The sequence below is a fragment of the Triturus cristatus genome, chromosome 8, assembly GCF_964204655.1.
Source record: "Triturus cristatus chromosome 8, aTriCri1.1, whole genome shotgun sequence".
Taxonomy (NCBI): Eukaryota; Metazoa; Chordata; class Amphibia; order Caudata; family Salamandridae; genus Triturus; species Triturus cristatus.
This window is the reverse complement of record NC_140591.1, coordinates 1,379,670,032-1,379,687,532: the sequence shown is the minus strand read 5'-3', so window position 1 is coordinate 1,379,687,532 and position 17,501 is coordinate 1,379,670,032. Positions and strand designations below refer to the sequence as shown.

Here is a 17,501-nt window from a genome sequence, read left to right as displayed (position 1 = left end):
TTAATTGAATTGAAACTTTCCATTGCGATAACTAGAAAATTTTTCATTCCGGCATAAATTTGCACAGTCAACACTTCTGATCAGAAGAGTCTTTTAGGAAGCCAAATTTAAATGCTTTTAAAATTATCAGTCGACATCTGAGCCTCATGAGATCTTTCGGGAAGACCAGTTTCATAGGGCTGGATAGATAGGAGGCGCTTACCTGGTCCGAACAGTGAAGCACACAGAGATCTGCATGGGCCATTCACGCTAGTTCTTTCCTGTCCTCTTCTCCCTATTTTGATTTTGGCTACAATTTTGGTAGTTAACTTTGGAGGAAGGTTTAGTTCAATGATGCTCTGAGCACCCAAAAGTTACTATTAGGGTTTTGCTTGCAGGAATAACCCTTGCACGAACCCAGACATGAGCACTGCCCTGACAGGCATGACTGCGTGAATCAGGGCTGGCATGGGCGAGCTGGGCACAAGACCAAGATGCCAATATTCCGAGGGGTGCAGCAGGGGGCTGCCTGACTTAAACTCATGCAAACAGCAGCTCGTCTATCCCACTTATTAAAGAAGTTGTAATCAGCCCCTGATGTACCTCAGCGTAATTGTGAGCACCTCATCAATCCCCTGCCCCCCTCCCACCTTCCTTACACCTTCTGAAATCACACCGCAACAACCCCCTGCCCCCACAACAAACACTAAATTTTCTTTCCACCCAGGGTACTGTCCCAGTCAATCCCAATTAGGGCTGGCCCTGACGTGAATGACCACTGGTGTGATTGCCAAAATGGCCAGCTGCATGACAGCATGCCTTTCCTCTTCATAACAAACTGCATGACAGCTCTTCCCTTCCGTGATTTTTTTCCACACACAAATGCAATCTTGTCATCAGGCCTGTCCACTAGCATGACCATTCCCTAAAGATGCATGACAACATACTTAATCAGCTGAATGACCAATGGCATGGTAGACTTCAAAGCCACTTCGGGTCATATACTGCGTGACATATTATGGACAGATTGCACAAAGGTGTGCGACAACTTTATATAACAGATTGAATGGCAAATTCCATGATAAACTACTTTAAAAGTGTGTGTCAGTTACGAACTAAACAGCGTGACAATCTTAACCTAATATTTATGGCGGTGTTTAAGTGTCTTACAGCACAGGTTCCCAATTAGAAAATTAAATAATATTAACAGTTTAATAAAGTGTATATAAATAACAAAGTAGAATTTATTTTTTTAAACGTTCTGTCAATGTGAAGGAATTTGAAATTGGAGGCCAAAAGCTAAGTTAGTATCCTCGGATTGATTTAAGGGAGCGTTGTAGGTGCATCAAACAGAATATCGAATGTACAAGTGTCCTCAACCGAATTTAGAAATGCTCCAATCGACCCATTAAAATTAAACATAGTTTTTTATAAATGTGTTACTTAAATGAAAATGTATCGTTTGGTGCATTTGTTTGATTACTTATTGGTGTATTTGTTGTGTATTGTTATGCGGTTGAAATCATTAAAAAAAACTTAGGCCACGGAGCCGACTTCCAGTGATAACTCGGAGGGGGGAGTTGGGGGTCCCCAGAGTCCAAAAATTATTCAGTGGGGGTTCCCAGTAATGATTAAGTGGGGGTCCACAGAAGTCAAAAGGTTCAGAAGCACTGTCTTACAGAGTAGCGTCTACTCCTCCACAATGCATTTCCGAGTCTCGTCAGGGATCGGACCGAACGGGTTATATAGATGGTGCTACAAAACAAAGTAATACGTACCAGATCCACCTTACGAAAATGTGATGACCTTAATTCAGAGGCGTAATTAACAACTGAACACACTAGAATTCATTCTTTGGTACAAATTCTGTCCTAACTACGTGTATGAAAACGTCCTGCTGAGGGCACTTCTTTTGTCTAATGTCAAAAGCAGCGCACATGCACCTCAGAGCACAAAAGGTATACCACAATGGTGAAAGATGATAACTATTTATCAGAATAAGAGGGAGGAGGTGGTTCTGGCTAGGTTCGAACTCCTACATCATTAAAGTACACTCAATTGATCCATAGATAATGGATCATGAGAAACTAGCCTAAGTTAACAGGCTTAGTTGGTGAGCCTCAACAATTTAGAAAAGAAAAATGCTTTTCTAGAGTCCCCTCTCTCACCCAGGGTTGCCCCTAGTCGACATGCTTCATCATTGGGGCCATCCCAAGCATCTACTGCTTGGGGCGTGCTACGAGTTGCGAGATTTACGTAAGAGCACTTTTTTGTGTGAAACTATGTGTTGTGCAGTGTTGGGGGGGAGTGGTGTTTGTTAAAAATACCTAACTAGTGAGTTAACAATTTATTCCTACTCCTAGCGGGTAAGTTAAAAAGGGGTTAATAACAGGAAAAATATAACTTATGTGGTTATATTGCCTATTATTTTGTCTACATGTTTCGAGGTATCCCCTAAACTCTTCTTCAGGACAGCGTGGGATCCAGCTCCACATGTACCACTCCGTGCAGAAACCTAAATTAAGGTGACTAATAACGTGCGCCTATTGAGCGCACTTGGTTATATACATACGGACTCTAGAAAAGCATTTATTTTCAAAATTGTTGAGGCTCACCAATTTGGTGAACCCACTGTCTGTTGACTTAGGCTAGTTGCTCATGATCCATTATCTATGGATCAATTGAGTGTACTTGAAAGATAACTAGCCTGGCTTCGTAACTATAGTGTTAGTACATATAGCCCAGCGCTAACAAAAAGAGTGCTAGTTTGAAAATGAATTTACACTACTAAGATAGAACAAACCGAACTTGTCATGCAAGTGATGCGTAATACGACTTCTAAAAGCTTAATAACATATAGCAGAAATACCAACAAAAACCCAGACCTACGGAGTATAAACCCAAGCAATACAATATGCTCCTTCCCGTCAAAAAACCCTTAAAGATGATACATCGGATTTATACAGAAACAGAATGGGATAACAATGCCACATCCTCGGTACACAAAGACTCCCAAGGGGTTCCTTCTTCAGAAATCACCAACTACCCCACGCTTACCTCACAGGCTACCGGCTAATATCGTGAAGTCAATCCCCATCCGGATTAATTTACTCCGCCCTCTAAGTGCGTTTTCACACGTCCAGCCCAAAGACAGTCCGCTGAACGGAAATACAGTGAAAAGGTGCCCAGCAGAGTACTGGGCTGCTTGTTAAGAAGGCGGCCATTTTGATATATTTTCTGTGTAATGAGTATGGCATGGTAGTGTATATTAAAAAAGCAACAAAATAAGATGGTTTTAAATTACACAATTGAAAAGAGGTCGTTAAAAAAATCAATTTTATCTGACATAAACGACAACAAAAAATATATATATATATATATAGTTAATTTCGCAGAGCCCAATATAAGGAAAAATGCGTTGACAAACCTATGAAAGAAATGTCACTCTTCTACGCTTGTTTTCCAGGCCAAATATCTGGGAATGCTGTTCAACCTCAGAATCTTCATCGGGTACCTGCGTCGTATAGCGCGACACTGCACCATGCTAATCCATGTATGTTTGTGTGCAGCTCCTTTTCTGATCGATTTCATCACTGTTTCGCAAGCACCACGTCTTTGGTAGCTACCATGCGAAGGTCAGGCAGCACGCCACATTGTCGGATTTGGGTTGTACGTTTATTTCATATTGACTGAATAACCTGCTCCTTCTCGTCCGTGTTGCAGAGAACCCAAGGTATACAATAGATTTGCCTGCCATTTACTATAAACAGACTCTCTGATGGTGACTACGCTTCCTCGCGTGTCACGGCGTCCGCAGGCTTGTTGTGACATCACGGTTGTAAACGGAAGGAAGCGTATCAGGTCGCTACCATGTTGGTAAAGGTGGGCCGGGCCGGCTGGTGGTGCGAGACGTCTGTCAACGGTTTCACCCACAATAGCATGTGAGCGGCTTGGATCAGCTGGTGTGCGCTCTTTAGGAACATGTAGACAATTTCACCGTGATTTTCCAACTCATGTACTACAGCCGCAGCAAGCAAAGGTAAGTAGTCCCGTTCTTTAAGCATGTCCGCGTATTCGTCGTATCAGTACCCGTGCCTAAAAACACTCACTTGAACCAGCCACACTATTCGCTCGCCCGTCACCAACTTGATTTGCCTGCGCGCACCCTCAGACAGTGAATGATTTAAGTCATTTAGGTGTAGACACGATCATATTAACCTCTCATCTCACGTGCTCTGCATTTTTATACTTACACACAAACTAGGAAAACAGCAGGGGAAACATTGGAAAGAAATGTTAAACTGTGTGGTGAAATTAGTATTACAGGATAAAGAATATTGTTTTTCTACTGTGAATAGACATTTCGGTTGAATAACAACAAGTTAATGGGATGTACCGTCTACTTTTTTATATACATATCACCGAGGTGTTTTAGATGCCCCATCTCTTGGTGTGTTTTTTTTTTTTTTTGCAGTGAAGAGTTTTATGGTTCTCAGCAAAGACGTGATGAAGTTCAAACCACCAGGTGGTTCCATGGCAACACTTTCTAATCATTCGGTTCCTTGAGTAAAATGTGTTTCCTTTACTTATTTCAACGCGGGATGATATTCTCGCGCCGTGTATGATAAAAACATCGACAGACACTTGGCCGATCTTTTTATTTACTATGCCTGTACGATCCTAATCCCATTGTGTTTTTGATTTTTGTGTTACTGTCATCTATTGTTTATTTAACTTTTTCATCTATCTCGTGTGTATCTGTAACGTGAAAGTATGTAAATTTCCTCATGAAACGTACTTGGTTCTATTGTGAAGCGCTCTGACACCTTTGGGTAAAGTCCGCTATATATAAAATTGCATTAAATACATTTACATAAACCTTTCAGTAGGTACTGTAATGATTATTATGTAAAATTCTCACAAATGTTGCCAACATACGTCATTATTTAACCACTGGTCTAACTAAGAATTACATTTTTTTTTGTAAATAAAATGATGAAAAGTAGGCAATTAACAATGTTAACAAAGGTCCGAGAGTACTAAAACATGTACAGTTACAAAGCCAACCTAGTTGTCTCACACTTTTATTACAAAAATTTAATTGCATATTTGTAAGAAGTGACATATCGGCAACATTTGTTCCGCAGTTTGGCACCCACGTGAACTAAAAGAACCGATTTGTTCCTCACCAATACCTGCACCACCTGCTCCCATTATGGCATGAACTGGGAGTTTGAAAAATGAAATAAATCTCTCCCATAGCTAAGAAAGGGCTTGAGATAATTTGCATGTTGAAGTTGGATTAACAAATCACCATCTAGCGTATGAAAGTGTGTTTTTGCAGAGTCCCTTCATCCTTTTCCCATTTGTTGTTCATTGCCTTTATGGAGTGGTCTATTAAACTGTTCATTTTCATTTGTTTTAACTGTGGTACAGAGTTGTGCGTAGTTTACGTTAAGGTTTTTCTTTGATCTTTGATTTTATGCACTTTTGGGTAGAAGTTCTATTTTCATATTTTAAGATAAATCTTGGTTTATATTATGTTACTAATATTTATATAGATGGCCCACTTTTTCCATTTTTCATGGTCTTGCAGCACTTTCTGACATTTGACAGCGTTCTTCCAAATGGTTTCGGAATTTTTGTTGACTGTAGTCATTCTGCATAGGTCTTGTTTTGTCTAGTGTGAGTTAGATGATATGTTCAGTTAGTGACGATTCCTGTTTGATGTAAATGAATGACTACCTATATTTGGAGCATTGAAGGGCCTGCGCAGTGTAGAAAAACGTAGTTCTCCATGCCCAGTTCTGCATCTTTAACAATCCCCAACAATAGGCATTCTAGAATGTTTGTTTCTTTGATGATATCCTCTGGGGTTTTGAAACATGTTGTGACATTTACTGTATGGCCTCTGTAAGGGAGTGATGGTGCCAGATGGCTGAGGTGTTGCCAGTTGCGGCTGCTGGCAATAAAAAGTGGCATGGGTTTTGTTTTGTTTTTAAACATACCTGATGCTGCCGGCCGCCTCGCACCTTGGATCATCAGAGACTCCCCATCGAATCCCGCGCTGCTTTCAAACTTCAAGACAGCAGTGATGAGATTGGCCTGAGTGGGCTGGTGTAACGCTTGCTCAGACACTGAGTCTGTGCTGTTTCTCCACTTGGCTGTGGAATACAGCTGGGTTGGAGAAACCTACCTGCACATGTCTGTTTGGCCGGCCTAAGACGGCTGGTTAAACTGACATGCGCACTTATAAGTGCACTCCACTCCCATGGCCTGGCCCGCCCCTACCTGCACATGCTTGGCTCAGCCAGCAGCTGAAAAATAAAACAATAAAAAAATATAATTTTACAGGGATGTGGAATTCCTATAGCCCGACGCCATGGACATATTCTTTGGGGTCACAGGCAACAAGTTTTCATGTGTATTTTGTTCTTGGGACAAGTAGGCCCAACCACCTGCAGCACAAACCCCTTGGCTGCCAGTTTGCAGTACCACATTATGGATCAGGGAGGGGAACTGTCTGCACTTAAGGTAATATTTTTGTCCATATGTTAATACTGTTCAAACTTGTATTCATGGTTTATTAATTGAAAGCCTTTATTATTAGTGTGAGCGCTAGAAGTAAATGTAAGCTCAGATTGCACTACTGACAGTGGTTCCAGTTTAAAAATGTATACACACGTTTTAAAAGTGTATCAATATGAACCTATGTGTAATGCTTCCAGAATGCTCTCTGACTTGATACAAACATTTGCAGAAGCTTGAAAGCAAGATTGATGATTCTTTGCTTTCAAGATAAAATGTTCATAAAAAAAGAAAGCAGGGAAAAAAAGCATTTTGCTTAACTACTGTAAAATATCAGTTACCATTTCTTTGCAGCAGTATTAAGTAACATGTGGTGATGCATGCTAGTATTTCCCAAAAACATTCATAATGAAAAATCAGTGTAACAAGTTTCAATAAGATTATGGGAAACAAAAAATAAACAAGCATTGGCAAAGTTAGTAGGTCAGAAATTGGTGGACAGCTTTTTAGTTTTGTCAATGTATGACTTGTTTTGGCATGATTTTTGTAAAACCTTTTTGGTGTGGGAGCTGCCGGGCCCTCACCATTATAACAAACATTGGCAAAAGCAAAATGCTTTTTGGTGTCAAAAAGCACACACTGCCACAGTAGTTACTGGCACTGAACAAAACCACTTTGTGTGCCGATATTCTCCTTGTGAAAGAGCAGAATGCTGTCACTCACAGTGAAGCCCGTCGATACAGAGAGGGAGACAGAATTTTAATAAACACAAAAGGTCACGGTCAGCTCCAGACAAAATTAGGCGCCCAATTATTTAAGAAAGTCTCAAAAGTGCACCCATGGTATATATCCTTGCATTAAGTGCAGCTACACAGCTTTAGTGAATTCCCAAAAATTTACAGAAGGAGGACAAGAAACAGTACTCCTAGAAAATATTTGTGAACTGCATGTTAGCATGAGTAAATATTCACGTGCAGATTTGCTCATGCGAAATTCTGAGTGTTTGCAAGTTCACTTTCCCTCCAACCACTTTTTCCCCAACCCTGGAAGAAGTTTTAAGTCTGCCACTGCTAGGAGTACATTTCTCAGTATGGGAAAAAATGAGAGAAGAGTTGTTGAAAACCCTTAAACTTGCAAGTTAGTAGGTTTGCACAGACTCAAAAGGGCATTCTAACCCTGGAACTATTGCTTACCCCTACCTTCGGCCCCAGTATGTAGATATGACAAAACATGGCAACATAAGAGGATTGCGAGTAGAAGGCTCAGGGCAATAACCAGCGCAGAACTGGCGTACTGGGAAGCAGCCGGTGTGCAGACGCTGACTGATCTATATACTGATGGGCTGCTCCTCCCGTTTGCAGATCTGGCTGAGGACTCAGAGTTGCCACAGGGTAAATTTTTACTACACGCCGAAATAGTTCATACACTTAGTGCTTTGTGGGGCGATATAGCGCATATAACTATACAGTACTTACATGAGCTGGGCACAGGCCGTCACGTAATCAAGTGGTTTGTGGAATCTTTCCGAACGCACATGTCACCGCAGCTGCTTTCCCTCCGAGCCTGATGGGACTCGGTCCTGCAGCGGCCCATCACAGAGCGGGACTGGGAAAATATTCTCGAGAGTCCTGTGCGAATACCTCGTAAGACCCGATTCCGGCTCATTGACTATTATATTATTCACAGAGCCTTTCTGACACCGGAACGAATAAATGGACATTTTGGTCGCACTGATGCCAGATGCGCGAGATGCGACGAAGTAGGCGCAGATTTACTACATATGTTGTGGCCATGTGCTGCCATTCAGGCATATTGGGGCACAGTCACCTGTTGCTAAGCTCAATGCACGGAACGGGTGCTGGACTGGACGTGGGAACAATGCATCTTGGGGCTATACCCCAGATCCAAAAGGCACAAAGTGACTTCCAGGAACATAGATCTGGGACTCCTAGTCGCCAAGCATCTGCTCATGCGCCGATCGAAGTCTCCTGCCCCTCCCCCCTGGTAGCAGTAGCCTCATACCAATCCCTCCTATGCTGGACGCAGGCGGAAAGCGTAGCACTTCATCGGGAGCACCCCACAGGGCTGCGTAAACACCCGATGGCTGCAGCATGGGATGGAATATTATCAGACTTTCACATAGCCTGGCGTGACTGTCTGGAGTCACTGAGGGGAACATCCACGATTGTCGACGGACATGTGAGCGAAGATGGTCCATAGTACAGGAAATGAAGTGTAGTGATAAACACCTTGTCAAGAGGACCTGCATAGGCTCATGTGTGCTCCCTCTGCCTCCCCTCCCATGTAGACGTATAGCCCCCACGCAACACGATACACCGACTGATGTGTAGATGTTGCATATTGGTAGGTATGGGGAACTAGACACACACAGCGCATAGGCGAGTAGAGCGCGGAGGCGACAGGTAAGTCACGGGTGTGGCACACGAGTAGATGTATAATTCTACTGTATGTGCTTCAGGTGTAGGGTGCAATGTTTCCTGTTATGTTGATTAAGCAATATGTGAGTTAAAACAATATTCTATGCTGTTAAGCCCATTGATGCTACAAGAAATTTGTAATAGAAAACGCTGACCAACATAGCGCACGACATAAGTGTTTTATTTCTGTACAGCTATGATCTGAATTGTATTCATCACAATGGTCCTACAATACACAATGTAAACTACAAAATTGCAAAAAAAAGAATAAAACAAAGTAAAAAAAAAAAAAAAAGGATTGCGAGTATTCAAGCACTACTATGGTATGACCCCTGGCATAATCAGTGAGGCTATATCAGAGCTCTTATATAATGAGATTGCTGCCATAATTTGTCGCCGCACTACATGGCACCAAAGGGACAAGTGGATTTTGTTACAGGACAAGTAGATTTATGAAGCAACCTGCCCCATGGACAAGTAGATATTTTATTAAATTCCACACCCCTAAATTTTATTTTTCAGCTGCTGGCTCTGAGCCAGTGGGGCAATGCTCCTCCTCCACTTCGGAGGAGCCGCCGCTGGCTGTAGAATTTTGTGTTTTGTTTAAAGAGGATGATCAGTTGTTCATTGAGCAGCCAGCTGTGTCGGGATGTGCTGTTTTCATTGCACCACTTTACCAACTGATTGGCTTTGGCACTGTACTATGCACTTCAGGATGTATGTGGCTGCCTAATGTACTGTGTTAGTAATTTTGTACATGGGTATCGTATTGTAATGCTTGTGCAGCATCATTTGAGCAACTAAATAGATTTGGAACTATGTTGTGCATCTGTGAGGGTTCGGGTGAATTATCTAAATGAATTTGTTGTTATTGCTGGATATTATTTTTTTGTTAAATTTTTATTACATACCTGGTACAATAACAATAGATACATTCTGTAATAAAATCCGTTAATAAAAAACCTAACCTAAATAGATTCTTAAAATGTAAATCGGAGATATTACAGAATAGAGTGTGGCTTTATACAATTATACATATAATACATGATTATACATAGTTAGGAGGCAGTTCATTAATACATATTTAAAAAATAAATACAGCCCTGCCTACTTATTGCTGGGAGTCCCTCCAACCCTTGATGGGGGCCCATATTACCAACCCCAACTCCCTCCTCTTCCTACCTCTCCGACTATATAGAGCAGATTCTATATTATGTATCCCCAGGAGTCTGGACAGCCACATCTGAAACGTAGGAGCCACCCGCCGCTAGCATTATACGCAGGACAGCCACACATAAAAAGGCAAAGGCTTCCTCCTCCATCTTAAAACCCAGGTTGCTATCAATTCCTGTTATCATTAGGGTAGGGGATAGGTTGATCTTTCACCCAAGCAGCCCCTCCCAAAACTTTTCAATCTCTTCCCGAATTGAGCTTAATTTATCACATTGATAAAACATATGCACTAGATTAGCAGGCCCCTCCAAACACCTTGGGCATTTATCATCATCCCTCTTATTCCACTCATATAATTTGGCAGGTGTATAATATAGGTTGAATAAAGTTTTATAATGTTGAGTTTTTAGGTTTATGGAGCGAAAGATTTTTCCTGCCATTTGCAGTGCTTTGTCCACATCCAGGTCACCTAGTTTCAGCATCCAAGAGGCTTCAACTTTTTCTATATCATCTCGTAAACTTGATAATAGGGTACTGTAAACCATTTACATTTTTTTCCACCGCCTAATAAATAATCAATCAAATTAATTCTACTCCCTGGAGCAATCCGAGGTCTAATACCCATTAAAGTGTTATATATTTGTATATATTTAAAACTTTGATTTGCTTGTATGCCAAACTTCTGCTGAATAGTGCCGAAGCCTAGCAATTGATCCCAGATGTCCCCTGTTCTTGTAACTCCTTGCTGTTCCCACACTCTCCCCATCCTATCCTGACTAAATTGAGGAAATATACTTGAGTTCCATAGGGGGGTGTAAAAGTTTATTTTAGGGGCTCCAATTGTTCTTTGCATCTGCTTCCAAACCTCCCAGGCACTATCCATTAATTTGTATTGCGTTTAAAAAAATATCTTCTATCGGTTCTCCGCAACAAAAGCCCTTTGGCTTCCCTACCCATCATCAGTTCAAAAATAGATGGAAGAATCTGATTGCCAAATGAGGTATCTTGTCTGATTTTTAGCAGAATCAAATAGTATTGTCATTTGGCTGATCAGACAAGCCCATTGATAAAATCTAATATTAGGGATGGCCAGCCCGCCATTCGCCTGTGGCAGGGAGAGATAGTTAATGGACCGTCTTATTTTACCATACTGCCATATAAAATTCATAAATATTGCCTCTATTGATTTCATTAAACCCTCGTCAATCAGGTAGGGAATGGAACAAAAGAGATATAACATTTTTGGGAGCATAGTCATCTACAATACATTGGCTCTCCCTATTATAGTCAAATGTAGAGCATCTATTCTTTTTAGATCCGCCGCGATTGTTGTTAAAAGCGGGGCAACATTATCTTATGATTAATTCAGGTACAGGGCTCACCCTAACCCCCAAATAGACTGCTGATTCAGTACACCTTATATCATTCATTATAATATTACTGGTGCAGACTATTTGGGTCTTGCTTTCATTCAACATATAACCAGAGCACCAACCAAATTCGCTCGCGATCTCCCTAAAACCTCTCATAGCCCTATCTGGGTTGGGGGTGATTATTGCCAGATCGTCAACATAGGCCAGAAGCTTGGTCTCAAATCCATTACTGACTATTGGTCTAATATCGTCGCAACCCAACAGTCTCTGAATAAGTGGGTCTATGTACAGAGCAAAAAGAATTGGTGAACAGGGGCATCCCTGGCGCATTCCCCCCTAGAGATACAAATTCTTTCCGAGCTGCCTCTCATTAATTGAATTCTGGCCTTCGGCTCTGAATACATGGCCTTAATAGCTCTCATTATTTTGGGTCCAAAGCCCCTCCCTTCCAATATCCCACATAAATACTTCCACGTAACACGATCAAAGGCCTTTTCTGTATCTAGAAGGATCATGGCCATCCGTCCCCCGGTGGCAGCCTGTACATCAAAAAGTGTAATAACCCGCCTGATATTCTCTGTAGTCCCTCGACCTGGGATAAACCCATGCTGCCACGGGGAGACCAGAGCGCCTATGATCCTTCCCAGCCTTGTAGCCAAAACCTTTGCATAGATCTTGGTGTCCGTATTGATGAGGGATATTGGACGATATGATGCAGGGTTCTCTAAGGGTTTCCCTTTTTTATGAAAAACTATGATATTAGATTCCTTCCAAGATTCTGGAATCACCCCAGAGCTCATTATACCGTTAAATAAATCCAAGAATATAGGAATAATCTCATTCTGAATACATTTATATACTTCTAACGGAATGCTATCGGGTCCAGCAGCCTTCCCCATAAGCAAATCCTGCAGAGCTTCAACAACCTCCCCCCTTTCAAAATCTTTCTCCAATACTTCTATATCCTGGCTACCCAGATGTGGACCTAGATCTAAGAACTCACGGCTACCTGCACCTGCCAGATTCTCTTCCTATTATAGATGTTGGTAGAAGCGTTTAAAAACCTTTAGTATATCTTCTGATTCTGTATAAGTCCTATCCCCCTCTCGTATGTTCGCTATTATATTCTTAGTACTTTCCTGTCTAATCCGGAGGGCTAGCAGTTTACCTGCCTGCTCTCCTGTCTCGTACAGCTTGTCCGTATGCGTCTGATATTCATTAGCAGATTTTTGGGCTATCCCTTTGTGTATCTCTGCTTCAATAGATATAATCTTCTGTTGGATACCGGAGATCTCTTTCCCCTGACTGATATCTATCATGTGTTGCTACTCTGCATCTGCTAGCTGACCCACTAATCTCTTATTTTCTTTGCGATCTTCTTTCCTCCCCTTGGCTGAGAAGCTAATCGTTTCCCCTCTGAGAGCTGCCTTAAATGCATCCCAAACAGTGTTTCGGGACGCACTGTACCGATTCATATTAAAATAATCCAGAGTCCACTTCCTTATATGTTCCACAAATTTAGGATTAGCTAATATCTTCCTCACAAATGTCCAATTTGATCGTTTCTTATTTAACGTATCTATAGCTAGCTCCAGAACTAATGGGCTGTGGTCAGACACAGTTTTTGGGACCTTCTCAATTGTAACATTCTGAATTGCTGATCTAGAGATCATAAAATAGTCCAATTTAGTATACTTACTAAAAGGATGGAAAAAATAAGTAAACCCTGGTTTAACCGGCTCTTTCCTCCCCCATACATCTATCAACCTGTGTGATTCCCTTAGTGCTTTTAGTGCTCTATATACCTTGAGTTTGCGACCTACGTAAGCAGTATTATTACCAAAATCAACCGAGATATTAAAATCCCCGCATACTATCATAGGTCTCGGCCAATTAGTCAATTCTATTTCCAGCTGTTCAAACAATTCGGGATCATCCTGATTCGATCCATAGATTGTACATAATGTATATCCCACACCCAGTTCTACCAGTGCCCATCTTCCAAGGGCATCTGTCAATTGGCGTTTAGCCCCCCCCAAACCTGATTTAGCCAAGATTGCAACCCTTCTAATATTAGATGTCTGGGAGGAGCAGGCCAACAAGTCAAATCCTCTAATATTTAATAAGTAGCTTTTTGCCCACGGTAAATGGGTCTCCTGTAAACATACTAAATCTAGATACTTCGACCGAACAAACTGCCCCAGCCGTTGCCTTTTCCTCCAGTCATTCAGGCCCCCAATATTAACTGTACCGATCCTAAGCCTCCCCATTTTCCTCTACAAAATGGACACACCCCATTTGATTCAAACCAGTCATCTGTTTTATATTCCAAACCTGATTCCAGATTACAATATAATACCAGGTATTTATCTCCCCTCCACCAAGCACCCCCCCCCCCAACCCCCATCCCAACCCAGCATCTCCCTCCAAAGCACCAAACACTCCCCCACCCTATTGAAGCGCTCAGACCTTGGTCTGTGCATGTGATGTATACAGCACTAGCGGCCTGGGTCCTTCTAGATCAATCAAAAATACATTTGTGCTACCCCCATAATCCTATCACATCAAAAATTATATAAATCAGAAAACTCGAACCACATCTATTATATAGTTTTAAATCTACCCAAGACACCTCTCCACCCATCCCAACTGTAACTTTTTAATCCTACATGTCCAGTGTTCTTTACAGGTCAACTTTATTTGTCCAGAGCATCCAAATATTCTCTAGCTTTTATCTCTGATGCAAAATATCGGGTGTGTCCCTCATGGATCACTTTAAGTTGCGCCGGATTAATAAGGTAAATCTGAATATTCTTCTCCTGAAAAGGCTTTATTAGGTGCCTCAGCCTCCAGCGTCTCTCTACAGTTTAGTGACAGAAATCGGGCCGAACGAAAAACAAGACCCCCCACTTGATCTCTTTGCTTCTTGTCTGGCCTTCTCTGAAATTGCCTGTTCCAGAAGGAAATTGCCAAAGAATACGAGAATTGCCCGTGGTTTATCCCCCTCTTTAGGTTGGGTTCGTGGCTTAAACTGGGTGCGGTGTGCTCTTTGAATCTCAGCTGCCCAATTCCACTCCGACATCTCCGGAAAGGCGGATTTAAAAAGATCCATAACATATGCCCTGGTATCGTACCCTTCCACCCCCTCAGGGACCCCTAGTACCCTGAGGTTATTCCTCCACTGCCTGTTCTCAAATTCTTCCAGTTTCCACTGGATATCCTTGATTTGAGAGTGTTGAGCCACCACCTGGGTTGATGCGCTGGCCGCTTCTGCTCCAGTTGAAACTATTCTTTCTTCAAGGTTCGTCACCCTATCACCAACATTTATACATGCCTTGCAGAGCTTCCTGATGACCCCTTGCATTTTTCTCATCGCGGCCTGCGCCTTACGACTGTCCTGGCGCGTTTCTTCCCTATGAGAAAGGATGGCCTGATGTATTACCTCCGCTGGTGATTTACCTGATAATGGAGTAGCAGATGAATAATCCCACCTGAAGTCCTTTTTCCCCCGACTCTGTATAACTGGGCGCAGGTTTGATTTTTTTTTTTTGCTGTTATAGGGAGATCTGGATCGCTTTCCTCAAGATCTGAGTCCAAGTTACTGGCCCCTGGTGATGAGCTCACACCATTGTCTGACCACTCTGCCCCCTCTGAAACAGAAAATAAGCAGTCACTGGGCTCCTTATCCAAATCGGTTTCATTCTTATCCCCTACCAGCGGATTTATTGCCAAAATCAAACTATTCATGCTAGTCATCTCCAGCGCTGAGACAGGATGCCGCAATCCCTTTTCATCTCTCTCAGCTCCACTGGATATAGGAGCTTTGTCCTGCATATTCTTGCCATTAATAACTGCATTCTGGCTCATAGTCACTGTTTCTCGTTCTATTATAATACCGCATGGGGCCGGAGCCGGAGGGGCCAATATCGATCTATATGCGCATGCTGTACTAACCTCCCCAGTGGGAAACAATATAGAGACATTCCTTTCACCATCAGCGTCAGGGCAGGGACCCTCACCCTCGAACTCCACTCCCTGCCCTTCGATAGAATCATTACCCCCTGTGGCCCTTGTGTTTGGAGTATCTGGGACGCCTTGAACTGCTCTAGAAATCTCTGCTGGGCTCACCTCTTTGTTCAGTCTCTCCTTGACACTGCCCTTCTCAGTCTTTGCCGCAGCTGCCGCTGCCTCAGTCTGTGGGTCTTTTCCCCGCATCAGCATGCCAGCTACCGAGGGGCCGGCCAGGCGATTCTTCCCCGCAGCTCCGCCTCTTCCCCTCCTCGGCGGGTCCAGCGCGAAAGTCTGACGTGTTCCCTCAGGCGTCTGTTCCGGGATATCCGGGCCCACCAGAACCTCACCGCGCGGTCTTCGGGCAGCCGCAGCCTTGGAGCCGGCAGGATTTGCCGCGATCTTCGGGGCCATAATTCCGCTGGTTAGCAGATGAAGCAGGTATTCCTTCACGGAGCGCCTAATTATCCGGGGACCACTCTTTAACCAAAACGCCCAAAGTCTGTCATGGGGGCTCCGTAGACCCAACAAAGGGGGGGGGGGTTATTTCTCCAGATGTCACGGGTGGTTCACTACATACGGAGATCCTAATGGGGGCCTTGCACTAAAAGCCTGACCCAGCGTGACTCGCTGGTGCTGCAATCGGCCACCATCTTGCTCCCTTATTGCTGGATATTATGTGTTTAACTTCACATAAATTAGGCAATATCCATATAAATAACTGTTAAACCTGATACACTCGGGTGGTAGGCTCCCAAACTTTTTGCCTCACCCCTCCTGTTTTGCTGAATTCATGTTTGTTGGCTTTAGGATTCTGGGCACGTAACCAGTGCTAAAGTGCTTGTACTCTCTCCCTAAAACATGCTACAATTGTCTTACACCTCATTGGCACATTTAATTTAATTTTGAGTCCCTAGTAAAGTGGTACTACCTGTAATCGGGGCCTGAAAATTATATGCAACTAGGGGACCTGTAGCACCTATTGTGCCACCCACTTAATTAGCTTTTTTTGACCTGTCTCAGGCCTGCAATTTGCAGCATCTGTGCAGTTTTAAACTTCCATTTGACCTGGCAAAATAACCCTTTTACCGGGCCTCAACCTTCCTTTTTGATACATAACTCATCCTAAGGTAGGCACTATAACGCCCTTAGGGCAGGGTACCATGTATTTAAAAAGTTGGATATGAGGGGGGGGGCGTGTCCATCCAAGATGGCCGTGTGGATATGATCCACGACGGCTCCGCTGCCGATTGTCTACGAAATACAGACAACACTGCACTGTGAGTCCACAAAGTATGGGCAAGTACCTGGGATGACGTCGAGAAGACTCCGGATTGTCTCTGGTTGCTGGGAGCCGCACGGAGACCTGAGGATAGTGAGTAACTGACGGGAGACCCGAGACAGTTGACCCGGCCGGAGCCCACGGAATCGGAGTGGCACTCAAGGTGGTGAGAAGGCATACTGTAGCCAGCCAGGGGCGCATATTACTCGGAGCAACCCCCTCCTGGGAGTCCTGGAGGTGCGGGTTTGTGCAGCAGCCCGCTGAGTGCTACCAGAGATGCGACGGCCGCCATTTCCCTTCAGCGCGACCCAGTTTGGGGGAAAGCGATTTCCACCCAGGAGGGGACTACCGGAACCGTATATCAGCAGAGCTAAGTGCCGCACAGAGCGCAACCAGCCAGCCACTTTTTGTTCGTTTTTGGTGGCATTTCCATAACAGACCCTGACACACAATAGAGATCGGGTCTGCCTGACCTCAAGATGGCTCCTGCAGAGGACGTCTTGCCTCGTGTAGTGTTTGGACCTTCTCCACATGGAGCTTCTCCATGATAGAGGAGGGACGCATCGCCTCTCCTCAGTGAGCGATCCCCTAGAGCGTTCTACGCCCAAGACTCTGACCAGCTCAAGGCCTCACAGTCAATCACTGACATAGGCTTTCACATTAGCAATGGGCCTGGAGGGCATACCGGAGGAGTGGGGAGGCTTCCTTATTGGTTTTACT

General features: G+C 43.4%; 2 protein-coding genes across 4 annotated transcripts in view; one reads left to right on the top strand and one right to left on the bottom strand.

The window, feature by feature from the left end:
- USP16 (ubiquitin specific peptidase 16) overlaps positions 1-3,587 on the bottom strand; it is a 337,101-nt gene extending 333,514 nt beyond the window's left edge. For 2 of the 3 annotated variants that reach the window (XM_085623084.1, XM_085623086.1), the window contains exon 1: positions 3,037-3,161. The gene's annotated coding sequence lies outside the window, so the exon portion shown is untranslated. Of the gene's footprint in view, positions 1-3,036; positions 3,162-3,406 lie in introns of those variants that run through there. The other variant, XM_085623085.1, reaches the window with a different exon arrangement.
- A 299-nt stretch (positions 3,588-3,886) lies between these two features.
- The window catches only part of RWDD2B (RWD domain containing 2B), a 70,581-nt gene continuing 56,966 nt past the window's right edge, over positions 3,887-17,501 (top strand). The window contains exon 1 of the mRNA XM_085623087.1: positions 3,887-4,018. The gene's annotated coding sequence lies outside the window, so the exon portion shown is untranslated. The remainder of the gene's footprint in view (positions 4,019-17,501) is intronic.